General features: G+C 43.2%; 1 protein-coding gene and 1 long non-coding RNA gene across 2 annotated transcripts in view; both read left to right on the top strand.

Annotated features, from left to right (window-relative positions):
* Positions 1 to 6,045, top strand: part of LOC137634737 (serine/threonine-protein kinase fused-like) — a 67,803-nt gene extending 61,758 nt beyond the window's left edge. Inside the window, exon 3 of the mRNA XM_068367228.1 lies at positions 4,590 to 6,045. The gene's annotated coding sequence lies outside the window, so the exon portion shown is untranslated. The remainder of the gene's footprint in view (positions 1 to 4,589) is intronic.
* The window catches only part of LOC137634659 (uncharacterized), a 367,202-nt gene that overhangs the window by 150,718 nt on the left and 199,075 nt on the right, over positions 1 to 17,409 (top strand). The window lies entirely within an intron of this gene.

The raw sequence follows: 17,409 nt of genomic DNA on the forward strand, positions 1-17,409 counted from the left end.
AGATCTTTGCTGTTCAAGATAATTGATATCTCTCGCATAAAAAGTTCTTCCGTGAACAGGAATAGCATGGTAGACCACCAAGTGCATGCCTGGGGTCAAATTTAAGTGGTGTTTAGTTCTTCTGTGTCTCGTGGAGACAAAGTACAGTATGTCATCTCTGATGCTGGAGAAGATTTGATTTTATTGGTGAAATTCCTTCAGCATTGAAACTGACTATCTTGAAATTTAACATATTTCTGGCTGAGGGTTTATCCTTTTACCACCCATATTTTCCAGTACTGTGATGGTGTAGAAATTGGTCTCCTCTATACAGGGTATTAACAGGGTCACTGGTGCTTTGTAAATGCACACAGGAAGGCTTTCTACCAGATACTTACATTAATAAGCTTTATTGAGAAGTAGAGTACAGTACAGTACTTAATTGTTATTTGTTCATACTCTATATGAATCCAAACCTTCGTCATTTGAATAGGGAGATGATTTTGCCATAAGCTGGAACAGCTGTTGAATTTGTTAACGAGGTAGGTAAGGACAGGTGGTGCACGCAGGCACCACCACCTGTTGGAAGAGCCTTACTTTGAATTTTGGCCACAACGAATACAGACCTACAGTATTGTTTTTCCCTTATCTGACTTCTTCATTTCAGTTTCATACAGGAAGGGAATGCTGTCAATTGCTGTAGTGATGAATGTGAAGCAAGAAATTCCTACTTGCCAGGAAATGGGTGGAAGCTACAAATGGATTATGAGTAAACTGGCTGTAGATCACAGCGTGTGTGTGTTTTGTAGTGGGGGCATAATTGTTTGCAATCATCCCCGTTTGCTAGGTGTAGTCATCACCACCTGTGCAGTGGCAGTTGTTTGGCCTGAAGGGGAAGAGGGCTAACTCTTTGCTGGTGTTTGGGCTGAGGGGGAAGAGAGCTAACTATTTGCTGATGTCTGTCTTGATAATGCCTTTAAATCACTGAAGAAATCTTTTGCTTCTTCCAACTCCTCCACTGCTGCTGCACCTGTGGATATGGCCCTGGCTTTGTCCATGGGGATTATGCGTCAGGAGCAAGGAGCCCTTGAATCTGCTGGTGTGTGGATTGCCCAAAATGTGTGTCACACCCCATCAGAGGTTGAGGCTCTTGACCTGTTTATATGCAGACCACTGATGACAAATTTGACCTACGGAAGTCTTACACTATCCTTAGGTCCTTCAGGTAGGGCTCTCAGTTAAGGTATCTGGTAGCCAAGGCAATATTCATATGTTCTATGAAAAAGAACTACTAATAGTATTAGTGTATTTTCAGTATTGTACAGCATACAAAATCTTAAAACATGGCATTTGATTTCTTCAGTTGTCCGATTAGTTTAAGTATATATTATCACAATCTAAAAACTCATGCTTTTTAAAAAGTTAATGGTGCATCTTTAAAGCATTTTTGTACTTTTGTTTTCAATTTTGGGGCATCACAATCAATGACTATTAATAACTTTATATCCTTCAGTATCAGAGAAATGTTGACTGATAAGAACCAGTGTTTTGTGTTACTTATACATAGGGTGGTCTAGCTATGACTTTTGTGTTGTTATCTCACCTTGTACTGAAGCTGTGGTAATAATGTACAATTAACTCTGAAAAGTAGTATGAATTAAAATACCACGTTAAAAACCACTTAACAACATTGTAGTGTAGTACAGTAGGTTACCTAGTGTGTTAGTGTGTTTAGTCAACGGCAGGTAGGCAATGGTCAGCGAGTTGGAAGGTTATGAGTTGATCTACCCTAGGGCAACAGGCATTCGCGATTTGTTGTTACCTAACCCCTGCGAATATGGAGAACCGACTGTACCAGCTCCAAACTCCCTGCTTTGAACTGTGTACACCTGCCACGGTGTTCACACGGATGATTCCTTGGCCCCACTTGCGAGGGATGTCAAGGTATCCCAAGGTTGGTTAATCCTGGCCATTTCAAGGTAGGCAGGGGCATCAGGATCGAGATTGGATTCACACTTTTGCCACTAACTGGGATAGCAGTAGTGCTGCAAGAAGTTGAATCTCATACCCAAGCCAAGGTTTAAGTACCTGGACATGGTGATATTGATGGCAGCATCTAGAGTCTTTCTTTCAGACGATCGCATTATCAGGCTTGGAGGTGACTCTCCAGATCCAGACCTTGCATCTGTTCTCAGATATGTCAAAGAAAGGGGGAGGGGGTTGCACACTTAATTGACCTGGTCATGTAATGCGTGTAGAGCAAAGAAGAAAGCACAGTATCTGCTCAACAAACATTATCAAAATGTTCAGAGACACTTGGTAGTATTCAGGGGTAACAACATTACCTTAATGTCTTATGTCAGCTAGTAAAGAGATGCAGCCTTTCACCTTCTTTGCAGATGCAAATATGGATGCCGTGGAGTGGTTGGGAAGATACTTTTTGAACAGGATAATGCTAGTGGACTCTCTCAGCTTCCAGGGACAGGTTGTAGGAGCAGGCTAGTTTCTACATCCTCTGGTAGCAGAAGGCTTCTTGGCCTGGAGGGTACCCTGGGGTTCGACTTGTTTGCCACATGGCGGAACAGTTATCTCCTCGGGTCCTACTTCCCCATTCTTCCCCCATGATCAATGTTCGAAGATGCCTTCCAGCATGCATGGGAACACCTGGCTCTTAGTCTTTGACTTCATCCGGCCAGAAGAGTTGTGTATGCCAGATCTCAGACCGAGTGGTACCCTGAGCTACCTGCTCTTCTGGTAGAAGTCCTGAAAGAGCTACCCTCCTAAGCTGCTCTTCTCAGTCAGCCGCACAAGCAGAAATACTGCACACTGCCTTGCAGCTGTGGAATCCTTGGCTCTTCACAGCCAGAGACTATCCAGCATATCCTCTGAGCAAAAGGCTTTCACGAGACACGGCAGATGTCCGCAAGTCCTCTACAGCTATTCTTCCAGTCTGGTAGACTGTGACTGATGCCATAGAAGGGACATTCCTCTCATTGGAGCATTTTATACATAGATAAACGACTTTCTCGTCTTCTGTTGCCGAAAGAAGCTGCTCTCAAAGACTACAGATCGGACTCGAGCATGACCTCCTGACAGTAGGGGCCAGACCTTTATGCTCGTGGGAGTTGTCTCGGCTCACGAGGAGCTTTCAAGCAGGCTGGGACGTTACGCACAAGGCTCTTATACATGCTCATTCGAGCCTTTTTGGAGATCATCAGACAGAGTTCTGGCTCATCAGTCTTTTCTTATGTTAGTCTAGCATTGAAGAGAAGTGGCGAATTATGCTCTCGTAGTTTTCCACAGCGAGATGTGAAAAAAGGTCTCTCTTAGTTTTGTGCCAAACTTTGCAGCCAAAACAAGAACTCAGAGTCCTTCTCCATCCCTTCCCTTTGGGAGGAGTTGGGTGGTAATTGAGAGAAGGGCATTGCAGGTTCAAGAAAGAGATGTGAAAGAACAGTCTCTTTATGACTTTGTAAGATCTGTAGAGCATAGGCCACAACTGTCAAGTGTGTTGAGGCGTCAGCTAGTACTAGAACTCAAGGTCAAAGCCTTTGGCCCCACCCTAGCATTGAGGAGAAACCTGTCAGTGGCCCAAGAGTTGAGGGCCTATGTCTGGATGCCAGACCACCTTCACGGCCTTTTTCTAGTGAGATTACCTGCAAGTCCTTCGACACCTTTATGCTTGGACTTGTGGTGGCTGCTCAAATTAGTTGTTTAATTTGCCCAGCTCCCTTATGGAACAATGATACACCTTTTCTATAGTAACATGTAGATGTAGAATGTAAATCAGCAATGAATGGTAGTGTAACTAGCTCTTCTCCTTCATTATTCTGTCCTTTCTCGTGGGGACAAGACAGTTCAAATGTTGTATACATGCTGGTGAGTTTCACTTCGGAGCTTGTCTTTAAGTTCAAAGAATTACCTCTCCCAATCCTCCTTTAATGGGCAGGAGGATGGTGGATCTTATACCAAACCATTAATCTTTGTTTGTTTCCATCTGATGTCCCCCCTTCTGGGGAGAGGGATATCTAATTTTGATCCTATTATATATATATGTACTCGCTTAGCTTCCCAATAGAACAAGTGTTGCTTACTTCCAGGGAAGAAATTGAACCTTTCAGTTTGGGTTCACAGGCGACATCCAACCCATCAAGCAGCAAGTCCCCTCTCCCTAATTTAAGGACGAGGTTTGTATGTTGCGTAAGAACAAATGACAAATTTTTTTTTTATTATTTAGTATTTTTCCTAGCCATACAAACCCAAGTTCTTTAATACTTCCTTCCTGGTTCAAAGGTGCTAATGCTCTCCAACTGGAGAGAGGGTGAGCTCCTCACCCTCCACCCTCACCAGTTGGATAGCTGCTTGTTATTCAATTTTAATGACCAATTCCAGCTCCCGCTAACCTAATTCCAGTAATTAAAGGCCTCAGATTTGTATGGCTAGGAAAAATACATATAACTTCAAAATTTGTCATATAACATTTCATTTATTTAAAATAATAGTGACTTAATTTAATAACCTGAGATAAATTCTAAGTACAAAATTATTATATAAATGATTAGAAATTAAATTTATAATTCAAGTAATACTGAAATATTTTATTCACACAGAAATACAGGTACAGTATAACCCTAAGCCCTTTCACACAGTAGTACACTGGTATCCACCACTAGTCACCTCGGTCAAGTTTGTGCCTGGCAACTAGCAGCTCATCGACTTACCACTCCTTGTCAATCAGAAGAATGGCATCCAACGAAGAACTCCTCGTTACCTTCTGCCAGATAAAAAGAAATTGAATCTGTACTCTGCAAGATTGGACACAGGAGTGCATCATACACTTTTCCTTCATTTGTTTGGTTATGGAAAGAAATTTTCAATTATTTTCCCATGAAGAAGCCATCATTGCTGGGGCAAATACCGGTGGCTAAATATGTTAACTAACATTTAAAACAATGCTTTACAGCGAGTGGCAGCAACTGCTGGTTTCTGTCTAGTTGCAGGCGCAATATACCGAAATGGTAGTCTGGTTGGGACTCTGCAGTGGCTTAGTATGAAAGTGTCTGTTAGAAACTTTGGAAGGCAACTAGTGTTCTAGTACGTAAGTCTGTTGGAACCTTTGGGAGGCAAATAGTGCCCTAGATGGAAGTGTGTGTTGGAAACTTTGGAAGGCAACTAGTGTCCTAGTATGGAAACTTTGGGAGGCAACTAGTTTCCTAGTATGGAAGGATCTGTTGGAAACTGGGAGGCAACTAGTGTTCCAGTATGAATGCATCTGTTGGAAATATTGGGAGGCAGCTAGTGTCCTAGTGTGAAAGATGGCTACGATTTAAGGATCTGAAAATGTATACTTGTCTCGGATTTTACCTTTACACTGCATATAAAACATTAGATTGGGCTTCATGTACACTTGTAATGAGAGCAGCAAGAGAGCTTAATGGATTCTTGTTGCTTCTGGGTTTACTTCATCGACTGATTTCTTGGAAGATTCTTGGAGCAGTGAATCGTTTTTATGCTGCCTCACCCTGTTAGCTTATCATAATTTTCTAGTCGGTTTGAAGTGACTAATGTTTATAGATAATGTACAATGCAAATTAGGTATTTTGATAGAATTTTATATCAATTTTCTGTTCTAGATTTTTGTGAATACTGTATATACTTTGCTGATAAATTAATATTTTTTTTAGATTTTGTACAATTCAAAGTAGATAATTTGATAGAATTTTATATAAATGGCTTGTTAAAGGTCTACAGTATTTATATTACTTATTTTTTTTATGTAAACTATACTTACATAAACTGAATTTTAATTTACAACTTTATTTCTATACTCGCCTAATGTTCATTTACATTTGCTGTATATGAACATCAGCTTACTCGGGGAGTATAGAAATACAGTAATATTACATTACTGTATATTACATACAAACCCTCTTCTTTTCATTAGGGAGATTAATTCAGCTTGAGCTGGAATCACTTGTTGAAATGGATGATGAGCAGTTGGTTCTTTTATTCACTTTTGCTTTGATCTTTCTCTCTTCAGTATGGTGGTTGTGATAATGGAATGGAAACCAGAACTAAATGTTTGCCGGGGGGGGGGGGGGAGGGTGTATGCAAGAATACCCTGGTGTCGATCGTGGCAGGTGTATGAAATGAAGGGAAGGAGTATGCTAGGTGTTCATTGGAGTTTGACTGGTCAGCGCCCAAGACGACGCCGGTGAAGGCTGCTGCACTTACGTCTTTGGATTGGTATCCTTTTCATGCTTTGTTGGTGTACCAGGAACCCTTAGTATTCACTGCTCCTCTTCAGAGGCTGAAGAATCTTTGTTGCTAACTGTTGATGACAGGTTTAACCTAAGAAAAGCTTGGGCTTCCTTAGGTTTTTCAGGGAGGCCTACCATGACTGGTTTGAGGGCGGTGGTAGCCAAGGTTGCCTCCCACCAGTAAACCCCCACCCCCCCCTGCAGGTTGGTGATCCTGTGGCACTAGGTGTGAAGGGCATGGTAGTTCCTTGGGGTCAGGGACCTTGGTGGCTGTTGAGGCAACCACAAGTCAGGTGTGGTTGCCTCCGTTCTGGCAGTCGAGGAACCGGAGGTGGGAACTGGCCCTTGTGGAGGTCCCTGGAGGTATTCCCGACCTGTGTGAGGCTCCTGTAAGCCACGCCCCTTAGGCAAGGGGCCAGCGTCGGAACTAGTGTACCGGGCCAGTGTCCCCGGTAACCAAGACCCTGACAGAGGTGTATGATGTGGTATACACTCTGTTCGTAGGTTGTGGAGAAGCTATGGTTACCTCCATCTCTATTTGTTCCTGAATGCTAGATGTCAGCTCCTTCCTCGACTGGATTGTGACGAGAGGTTAATAACATTCAAAGTCGTACTTACCAAGTGAAAAATGTGGGGCGATGGGCCCTGCTGCCTGTGCCTCCAAGCATGGGGCCATGGTTGAACTGCCCCGACCTATGACGCCAGGGCCACATTGTTCCTCATCGTGTGCCAGCGCATTGCGTACCCAGAAATCTCCTCCCATTGCCATGACTACCCGGAGTCGGAGACTTAGTGTTTGTGAAGCTCATTACTCTCATTCGTGCGTGCAATGGCCTACAGGAGGTGAACATGGCTCCACCTTCGGGGGAGAACTTTGGTACAGTTATTGATTGGGACTTCGGTGCCCCTTGGAGTTACCCCTGTCGGATCTTGAGGACCTGAATTTTGAGTGGGTGATCAAATCTGTAATCTGAGAATTCTCTGTGTTACGGCAGGTCAAATATGATCTTACCTCCCCCACTCTAGGCAGCGGCAATTCTGTATGATAGAAAATGCCACATCTACCTCTCACACTTGTGAGAGTGAAGGCGGAACATTCACCTTGACATGTAGAGTCAGCAGTCATGGAGGCTTGCCCTTGGTATCTCTCCGTGCTGTGTTCTGGCTTGACCAGTGGTTGGGTACAGTGATATACTTCGCCAAGTCGATGAAATTAACAACCTCAGTCTTTGGAAAGGTACAGGAGCCTTCGGTAAAAAGTGTCCTTTGGGAAGGCTACTTGCTACCCTTTCCATACCACCCACCTCCACTATCTCTCATTTCAATCGAGTTCCCGATTAAACACCCAGCATCAGTGAAAGCCCTGTGCAGGCAAGAGGTGGAAGGGATGTTGGAGAAGAAACTCACTCGAATTTGTTTGAGATCTACTGGTGGCTTTAGTTAAATGGGCTGTAGATCCACACTGTGCTTCTTGGTATGGACGTGATTTTTCAATCATCCCTACGCTCTATCAGGCGTATCCTTTGAAAGCAAGGAAGAGCTTTGTTTCTTCCTTCCACTTATTGGGTGTGCCTACTTTCACCCTTAGCTTAGTCCCCAGGGAGTATGAGTCAGAAGCAAGAGTCCTCAGAGCTACATAATTGGGTTTTCAGGTTATGGTGGAGTGTAGGGTTTGCCACACCCCATCAGAAGGTGGAGGTACTTCTCCACTTGTGCTAAACCGACATCGTATGACCTAATGAAGGTTTGGGCCTCCTTAGCCCTTTCAGAGAGGCTTGCCGGTGTCTCCATTGGTGATGGTAGTTGTCAGACTGCCTGTTTTCATGATGCCGTCCACACACTAGCCACACTACATAAAAATGCAGTGGATTTCCCTAGAGATCTGAAAAAATAAATAAATAAACAAACAAGCTAAATGAGCACTAGCCAGGTAAGGGGGGACCAAACGCAATTTTAAGAGCTTCCCTAGGACTTTTACATGGGAACAGATATGGCAACTTGGGAAAGATTATGTTTTAACTTCAGCATGAAAGTATTAAAAATAAAAAACAAGTTATAAAATAGTGGTTTATGGATTCGAACTGCGGCAGAATGTAGCACAGTTATTTTTAACTATACTGATCCCTCCACAGCTTCACATTTTACAGGCTTCTTTCTGAAGATGTGGTGAACAGTTCTAATCTAAGATGTGGTGAACAGTTCTAATCTCGTGTGAGATTTTATTAAACACTTTCAAAATTACAAGTTAATAATTAGAAAATAAAATATGGACCAAGGAAGCTGTCATGTATGGAGTAAAAAAAAAATTCTATAGTAAACTATTTCTTTAATAAAATATAAAGGAAAAATCACTTTGTCCTGTCATGTGAAAATAATTCTATTAACAACATACTGGTACCTTACAATTTTATTTTGCTTTTATACAATTCAGGAAGAAATATATAAGGTGAAAAGTGAAGACAATATATGCAATGAATAGATATTGGATAAAATTGATATTGGATAATGGTTACTGATCAAGTTCAATAGAAAATATTACAAGGCTTCTGTGGTGTTAAAGTTTAACAATAATTTAAAAGTTCACAAGTCAAATTACATACATTACTGGTCACAATACCTTTCATTAGATCCCAATAATACCATTGGGTAGAAATTGTTCTAAATACTGTATGTCTACATACACATGCACATATTTATCACCAGTCCTTTAAGCTAAATCTGCATGGTACAAGTAAGCAAAAGTACTGAAGGACCATGGCAGAACCTTATCTGAACTCCACCATGATATTGGTCCCAACAAAAAATAAGTACTCCCTGTAATGGGGACACACATCTAATCTGTATTTTCTCACCCTAACTTACCTTAAGAGCACATCAATAATCCAGACAACTTTATAAAGACAAAGGCAGAAAACCTCTTAATTTTCTTTTACCAATATGTATGCAGAGCAGAAACAATGTTCATATCTTTAGGGATGCACTAGAGCGTCTGGAGCAATTCGTGATATTCAACAATGGGGTACTTGAAGGTCAAAATTACTGGCGCTTAGTAACGGATTAAGACAAAACTAAGCTGTAACACCCTCCCCCACTGTGTGCAGGAGTTATTGAACCTGTAAGATAAAGAGATATGTTAAGAGACAATTGACTGGCTGAAGAGCATAAAAGTTTATTTAAAGAAAAGAAATTTGTAAAATTTGTATTTTTCCTAAATATGAATCCTTTTTATTTCACACTAGTCAGTTAACAAAGTCAGTTTTGGTCACGTGAAGTTCCTCTCTCATAAAGATACATCTATTAAAGGTCAATGGGTTGTATTACATGCAGGAAAAAGTAAAAAATTTTCATTTGCATTTTTCCTAACTAAACAAACCTGAGACCTTTAAGTTGTATACCAGACCTCAACCACCCCGCTAGCTCCTATACCAAAGATCAAAAGCGAGGGTTACCCGAACTCCTGTTGACCACCTATGCTTACCTTGTTAAACGTTTAATGGCATTTTTAGCTTTACCAATGTTATACTCCCATTAAAGGTCTCGGGTATGTACTGTTAGTAAAATTACAATGGTTCCGACAATAATACAAACCCTCATTCTTTTTACTCCAATAATCCACCTAAGCATCCTCGCCTTTCTTCCCTTCATTTTCTTTGGTACTACTTCCAATCCATATGTCATCGCTGATCTGACCTAGTGCACCATGCTCTTTAATATAATGGGGACTTGCCCATCTTATATACCAGAAGACACTACTACACTTGTTCCAACCACAATCAGGTTGTTTATTTCCTTTTCCATGTTCCCATATTGTCATTCACAGAGCCAAGGTATTTGAACCCTTTTGAGATTTCCTCTCCCTAATTTGATTGTGGTTCGCTGGTTGCCATCCATCCAAGTCGTCATATATATATTTTTTCCCTGCTTATCCTTAACCCTCTTCTCTCTAAGGCATATCTCCTTTCAGGCTTCTGGTCTCGACATTTCTATGCAGCTCTCCGAGCGTTCCAACATCTGTAACTCCTCTATGCCTTAGACATCTCTATATTTCTTAGTGGTACTCTGTCATAGGCCTTCTCAAAGTCTATAACGGCCATATGCAGTCTTTTGCTTTGCTCTCTACTTGTCTAGAACTCAAGTGAGTAAATACCATCCACAGTGCCAGGACTCGCCATGAATCCTAGTTGCTGTCTACAGATTCCATCCATAATTCTTTCAAATACCTTCAGCGTATGTGGAATAAACTTGATTCCACAGTAATTTTCCCAATACCGAATTTCTTGTCTTTGAACATTGGAATTAATATACACTATTTTTCTGGTATCGTCTCAATTTCTATTTTCAATAACAACCATTAATTTGTTCCTCATCAAGAGCTTGTCCAAGCTTCTATAGGAATGCCATCCCTTCCCATTGAACATTGGAATTAATATAATTTCTATTTTTCTGGTATCGTCTCAATCAAGTTTCTATAGGAATGCCATCCCTTCCCATCACTTGACTATTTATTTTCCCAGTGCCACTCAAACCTCAGCTTTTGTCATTTCTGTGATTGGTCCATAATCTGCTTATCCATCTCTTCTTGGAAATCTTTCATTCTCTTCCTTTAATATGTCTCCAAAATATTATTTTCATCTGTTTATCAAGTCTATCACATTCCTTAGCACATATCCAACTTTTCCTTATTCTGCTATATCGTAGGTACTCTATTTATCATTTATGGTAGTTTAAAGATCACAATCTTCTTGGCCCTTCCTTGGTATCTAGCTCTTGGTAAAGCTGATCCTAGGCTTCACCCTTAGAAATTGCTAAATTTTCTTTGCCATTTTGTTTCCTTATGAGCTATATGATCCTCTTCCATTAGGGTTTCTTCCCGGATTTATTTTTGCTTTGTTGCATCCTTTAGCTCTTCATTGAGGCACCATGTTTTCTTATGCTCAAACACCTTGCTACTACTGTACTCTCACCCAGCATTTTCCATTGCTCTGTTCCACCATTCAGGAACATCTTAAGTTTCAAGTGTTATTTCTTCAAACAATGGCTTTAAATTTCTTCAACTACTCTAGTTTTAAACCTTTTTCAGACTGACTATATGGTTCAATCTCTTTCAGCCCTTGCAACTTTTGCCTTGTTTGTTCAATTTCCATAAAGTCCATCACTACCAAACGAGGTTGCACACTTACAATCTTTTACCTCCTCTAAATCTTTCCTCCTATAAACAAAGTAATTTATTTGGCTGGACCTTCTGCCACTTTGATAAAGCAAGGTGTTCTTGCCACTTGGTGAAAAAAAGTATTCACTAGTACTACCGGTATATCACAGAAAACAGCAAATCTACAATTTTCTCATTCTCTGCATTTCTTTTATCATATCCATGCCCACATACTTAGTTTGACCTACATGTCCATTTGCACCTCCTGACAATGCATATTTCATCTGCTGTCAACTTTTCCATTTCCTCCTCTATGTCTGACAATAAGCAATCCTTCTCATTTTCTGAACAGCCTATCTGGGGTGTATATGCACTAAAGATGCTAAGAGTGCCATTTTCAACCATCAGTTTGATCCAGTTAATCTTAGCATTTATCTTTTTTACTTCAATAACTTTTTCATTTCACTTGACAGAACTATTCCAACACCATTTCTGTCTTCTTTATTAGCTATTATTACTATTATTATTATTATTTAAGCTAAAGCCCTAGTTGGAAAAGCCGGATGCTATAAGCCCAAGGACTCCAAAAGTGAAAAATAGCCCAGTGAGGAAAGGAAATATATCAAACTTATAACAGAGTTTGTATTTTTCCTAACATACAAACCCGAATTCTTTACTATAGGAGATATTCTAACGCGAGCTGGAAAATACGGCAGAAAAACCTTAACAAGGTTGTTAACGACCGGGCAGGTAGTTATCCACTTGTTAGCGGTGGGGGACCGCCGGTCAGTAGCTACTGTTTACCTTCAATCTGATTCTAGCTAGGATTATTCTAGGGGGAAGTGATGGAGGGAAGATTTGTGTAAAGAATTTGCGTTTGTATGTTAGGAAAAATACAAACAAGTTTGTCATTTGTTCCTAAACTTGATACAAACCCTCATTCTTTACTATAGGAGACTTAGTCTTGAGGCTAGGGTGGCCAAGGAGTTCCCTATTCCTAGGGAAGATAGTCCTCAAACTAGACTCTTTTGAAAAAAAAAAAAAAAAAAAAAACTCCCGTTAATCTTCTTTCTTTGTAGATCCCCATAATCTTAGCACAATTGAAAGTTTGTAGCTTCGTGGAAACAAATGTTTCAGGATGAAGTGAGTCAGGAACATTCGACTCGGACCCTTTCATTCTTAGGATTTCCCTATACTTATACCCTGTGAGAGGAATCAGATGAGTTTCATACCTTATTTCCATTGGCGAGTCCAGCTGAAACTGGCTACAGACTAGGATACCCAGATGCGAGGGAGAAAGAAACGAAGATAGATGGATGTCCTTAAAACCTAGTGTAACACAGAATCCTCAACCAATGGCTACAGCACCTGTTGAACTGCCACAATAGGCCCTATAGAAAAGTTATGTAGAGACCTATGTGTCACATCGCTTAAATAGTGAGTGGTGAATGTAGATTGGCGTTTCCAGACCCCAGCTCTTAAGACTTGAGAGACTGAGAAATTTCTCTTAAATGCCAGTGAGGCAGCCACTCCCCTAACTTGATGGGCTTTGGGTTGTGCTGCCTCTGGGTCTCCGTAAATGGCTCTCGCAATAACTTTCTTGAGCCAGAAAGAGATGGTGTTGTGAAAAATTCTCTTCTTTCTTTACCTTGTTGGTACTAAGGAAGAGATGACGGAGGCGTGTTCTGAAAGGTATGGTGCGCTTCAGGAATTTCCTTAGCGCCCTGACTGGGCACAGTAACAATTGGTCTGTATCCTGTGTTACCTTATTGAGAATTCTCGAATCCTTTCATCGGCCAATGAAGGATTCCAAGTTTTGGCCACAAAGCCTGGCACGAAGTTGAGAGACTTCCCCCATCCTCTAGAACAGGTGTTGTCGTAAGACAGACCATGTAGTTCACTGACCCTTTCTGCCAAGGCCAGAGCTACTAGGAAGACTGTCTTAAGGGTCAGAAAGTAGTCAGAGGTCCTATTTAAGGGCTCATAGGGTGGACCCTTCAAGGAACTTAAGATTAGGTGGTGGTCTAATCTCAACTGGGGGGGCAATATCTCCCAAACCTCGAACCAACAAGGTGGAGGTGGAAAGGTCAATCCCTCTGTCTACAGATGAAGCTCAAGGCTGAGCGATAGCCCTTAATTGCCGAAATTGAGAGGGGCTTTTCCTCCCTGAGGTACAAAAGGAAGTCTGCCACTAAAGGAAGAGGGATCGAGTGGAGACACGCCTCGCCTTCTACACCAAGCTACAAACACTCTCTCCATCTAGCTTGGTAGAGGTTCGTGGAAGATTGGCACAGGTGCCTGGACATGTGCACAGGCACTTTCTCTGAAATCTGAAAAGCCTCTGCGTCTGAGGAGTGACTGGACAGCCTCCAGGAGTGAAGCTTCAGTAAGGGAATTCTCCCGTGGGGGACACCACTGTGTGGCTGCGTCAGCAGAAGAGGTTCTGGAGGAAGAAACCATAGAACCTGAACACCATGGAACCTGAACCAGCAGGGAAAGAAGGTCTGCGTACTATTCTCTGCTTAGCCATGCCGGAGTTATTAGGGTTAGCTTGCAGTTCCAGGAGGTCCTGAGTTTGTTGATCACCCTTCTCAGCAGGCAAAAGAGTGGAAAGGCGTATGCGTCCAGGTTGTCCCAAGACTGTTGAAGGGCGTCTTGGATCGCTCCCTGATGATCTGGAACTGGGGACCCGTAGCAGGGAAGTTTCGCATTCAGAGAATAGTGGCGAACAGGTCTATTGTGGGGAAACCCCACAAAGATATTACTGTCTTCACAACTCGAGGATCCAAAGACTATTCGCCACTCAACACTGGGTGATGCCTGCTTAGTTGATCTGCCACGATGTTTCTCTGACCCGGAATAAATCTGGCTGTGAGAGAAATGTCGTGACCTTCCGCCCACTGGCAAATCTGTATTGCTAGCAGACAGAGGTCTCTTGCCAGAGTACCCCCTTGCTTGTTGATGTACAAGAAGGCTGTGGAGTTGTCGCTCATCAGCACCACCTCTCGTCCTTTTAGATCTTCTACAAAGTATTTGAGGCCTTTCCAGGCTGCTAACAATTCCAGATGATTTATATGGAGAGTTCGTTCTATCGGAGACCAGATTCCTGATGCTAACTTTGGGCCTAGGTGGGAACCCCCGCCCTGTTGTGACGCGTCCGAAAAGAGTTTTAACTTCTGATTGGAGCTTTGGAGGGGAATGCTCATTTGGGTATTCTCACTGGTTGACCACCACTGAAGATCTTTTATCACCAGAGCTGGAACCTCCACTGGCAAGAATGGGGAATCGTTCTTTTGGGACCAATGGGTCTTCAGATGCCACTGGAGAACTCTCATTCTTGATCTTCCTCATGGAACTAGTTTTTCCAGGGAGGAAAGATGGCCCAGAAGACTGCCACAACTTGGCTGGAGGAGGCAGTGGAGACAAGAGTTGGGCGATGGATTGTTCCAGTCTCAGAAGTCTGTCTTCTGAAGAGAATACCCTCCCTCCCTTGGTCTTGATGGACATACCCAGATAGTTCTTGACTTGGGTTGGAATCAAACAAGACTTCTCTACATTTACAAGGATCCCCAGATCCTTGCAAAGGTTGAGAAGCCTCCTCAGGTGATCCAGAGCTTGTTCCCTGGACGAGGCCAGGAGTAGCCAATCGTCTAGATACATTAGCAGTCGTATCCCGTGCTTGTGTGCCCAGAAGGAAACGAGTTTGAAAACCCTTGTAAACACATGTGGGGCGGTCGAGAGGCCGAAGCATAGGACTTTGAACTCGAAGCTTCAACCCTGAACCAGAAATCGCAGGAATTTCCAAATTGAGCAATGGATCGGTACTTGGAAATATGCGTCTTTCAAATCCACAGATGCCATAAAGACTCCTGGACGCACCGCTTTGATCACGGAGGCTGCTGTCTCCATTTCGAATGGAGTCTGCTTCACAAACTGATTCAGGGTAGAGAGATCGATTACTGGTCTCCAACGCACTGAGGCTTTCTCTACCAGAAAGAGGTGACTGAAAAACCACGGGGAGGTGTTGGGGACCTGTTGGATGGCACCCTTTAGAAGCATGGTCTGGATCTCCTGAGCTAGGGCTTCCTGTTTCCCGCGATTCCGAGGGACCTGGGTGGACGCGATCGGAGGAGGAGAGCCTATGAAGGGGATGCGGTACCCCAACGAAGCACCTTGATGGTCCATTGCATGGCCCTCAATAGCTTTCCACCTACTCCAACTCCCCTGAAGCCAACCCCCTACGCACTGGAAGGGGGGAGCCGAGACCCTATTTCTGTCTAGGGTTCCTCCCTCTGCCTTTAGCCTTGGGTGGAGCAGACTTTCCTCTGCCCATAGGTTTGATTACAAAGGAGGGGCCGCTGAGGCTCTTGGCTGGGAGTGGAGCTGCAGTTATGGTCTTAGGTTGTGGAGTTGGCTGGGAGTGGAGCCGCAGTTGTCGTCTTAGGTTGTAGAGTTGGCTGCTGTTGCATTGTGTGAAAGGAGGCAGCCTTTCGCATCGCAGTGTCCTGTGTCTCTTTCCTCCAAGTATCTAAGGTAGAGGAAACTACTTGTTTAGAAAAGAGGAGAGGTTGTAGAAGGTCCGAGTATCTCAAATCTGATCTCTCGGCCTTACCGATGCTTCTATGAAGCCTGGAAACTACCGATTCCATCCTTTTGAGGACCAAATTGCCCCACATGGTTGCTGTTGTAGCAGTTAGGCAGTCCATTGTCTTGGCAGTCCATTGTCTTGGCCCCAGCAGCTAGGACTTCCTGTTGGGACTGCATGGAGTTATGGTTTGACAGGACCTCGTGACTTGCTAGGTAGCCAACTGTACCAGACCACATGTCAAACCAAGATAAAGCCTCCAAAAGGGACATTGAAGCCGCTTCCATTGCCCGAGGCTCCTGTGGCTGTGAAAGAGACTGGAAGAGTAGAGTGTCTCTCAGAAGAGCAGCCAGGTATGAGCCTCGCCGTGAGGGGATCCAGGGTCAGAGGAGAAGGGTTGGTGTGTTTGACCTTGTAAAAGCGCTTTTGCCTCGTAAACGGTTATTGTAAAAGTTTATGGGATCCCTGAGACTTCAAGGAACCTGTTTCTCCCAAGACTGCCACCGTGACCTTCCTCAGACGGCCTGCAGCGTGACCAGACCAGGAAAGTTTGAACAGACAAGGAAAGTTCAATTCTGGTCTTAGGGTTCGGTGGAAGACAACATAGTCTGTCTAAAGCTGGAGGGTCAGTATGTCGAGGAGACAGATGTAGATCGCCGAGGCCTGAGATATTACACATAATTTTTAGAGCCCTCAAATAGGATGACTAAGTCCTTTGATGGTTGCTCTTCCGAGGAATCCTCAGGCTGCGCTAATTCCTCGCGAGTTATTACAGGAGGAAGGGCGATAGAAGTAGGAGACCATATTACCGATGTTAAAATGGAGCCGCGAGCGCCTAACCTTGCGTGGAAGTCGACGGTCTAGGAGAAGGTGACTGAATTATCGGTACTATCTTAGTAGGATTCGTAGAGATTCCTCTCTTTGAAAGGAATGAAGAACGAGGTGGAAGAGGTCAAACTGATCGGTGATCTGGCCTTTTCCCTCTGCTCTCAACAGAAGAGAAGAAGGGTTGAACCCCTGCATCTTCTTCTGAGCTTCTCAAGAGGCTCGTATTCCATAACTTATTAGGGAGCAAGGGAACTGGAGTTGTCCTGTTTGAAACACGAGGGTGAGGTGATTGACCCCGCGAGAGTATGACCGGAGTCTTGCGCGATCGGGAAGTTGAAGGGCGAGAGTGCTCTCTCTCTCATGACAGGTAGCTTAGATGAGGAGAAGTGTTCTTTCTACCTTTCCTAGAGCGATCGGAGATCCTCAAACTATTATGTGAAGGAAAGGGATCGAGGTCAGAGCGCCCTTTGCCCTTGGCCGCGTTCCTGGCGAGATTAGATGAAAAATCGTGGGTAGAGCTTCTCTTAAGGGAACGCTTATTACGCTTTGGAGAGCTCTCTTGTGACGAAGAGCGAGTACGTAACGTAGCACTCTTTTTCTTGAAGCAC

The sequence above is a fragment of the Palaemon carinicauda genome, chromosome 45 (assembly GCF_036898095.1).
Source record: "Palaemon carinicauda isolate YSFRI2023 chromosome 45, ASM3689809v2, whole genome shotgun sequence".
Classification (NCBI taxonomy): Eukaryota; Metazoa; Arthropoda; class Malacostraca; order Decapoda; family Palaemonidae; genus Palaemon; species Palaemon carinicauda.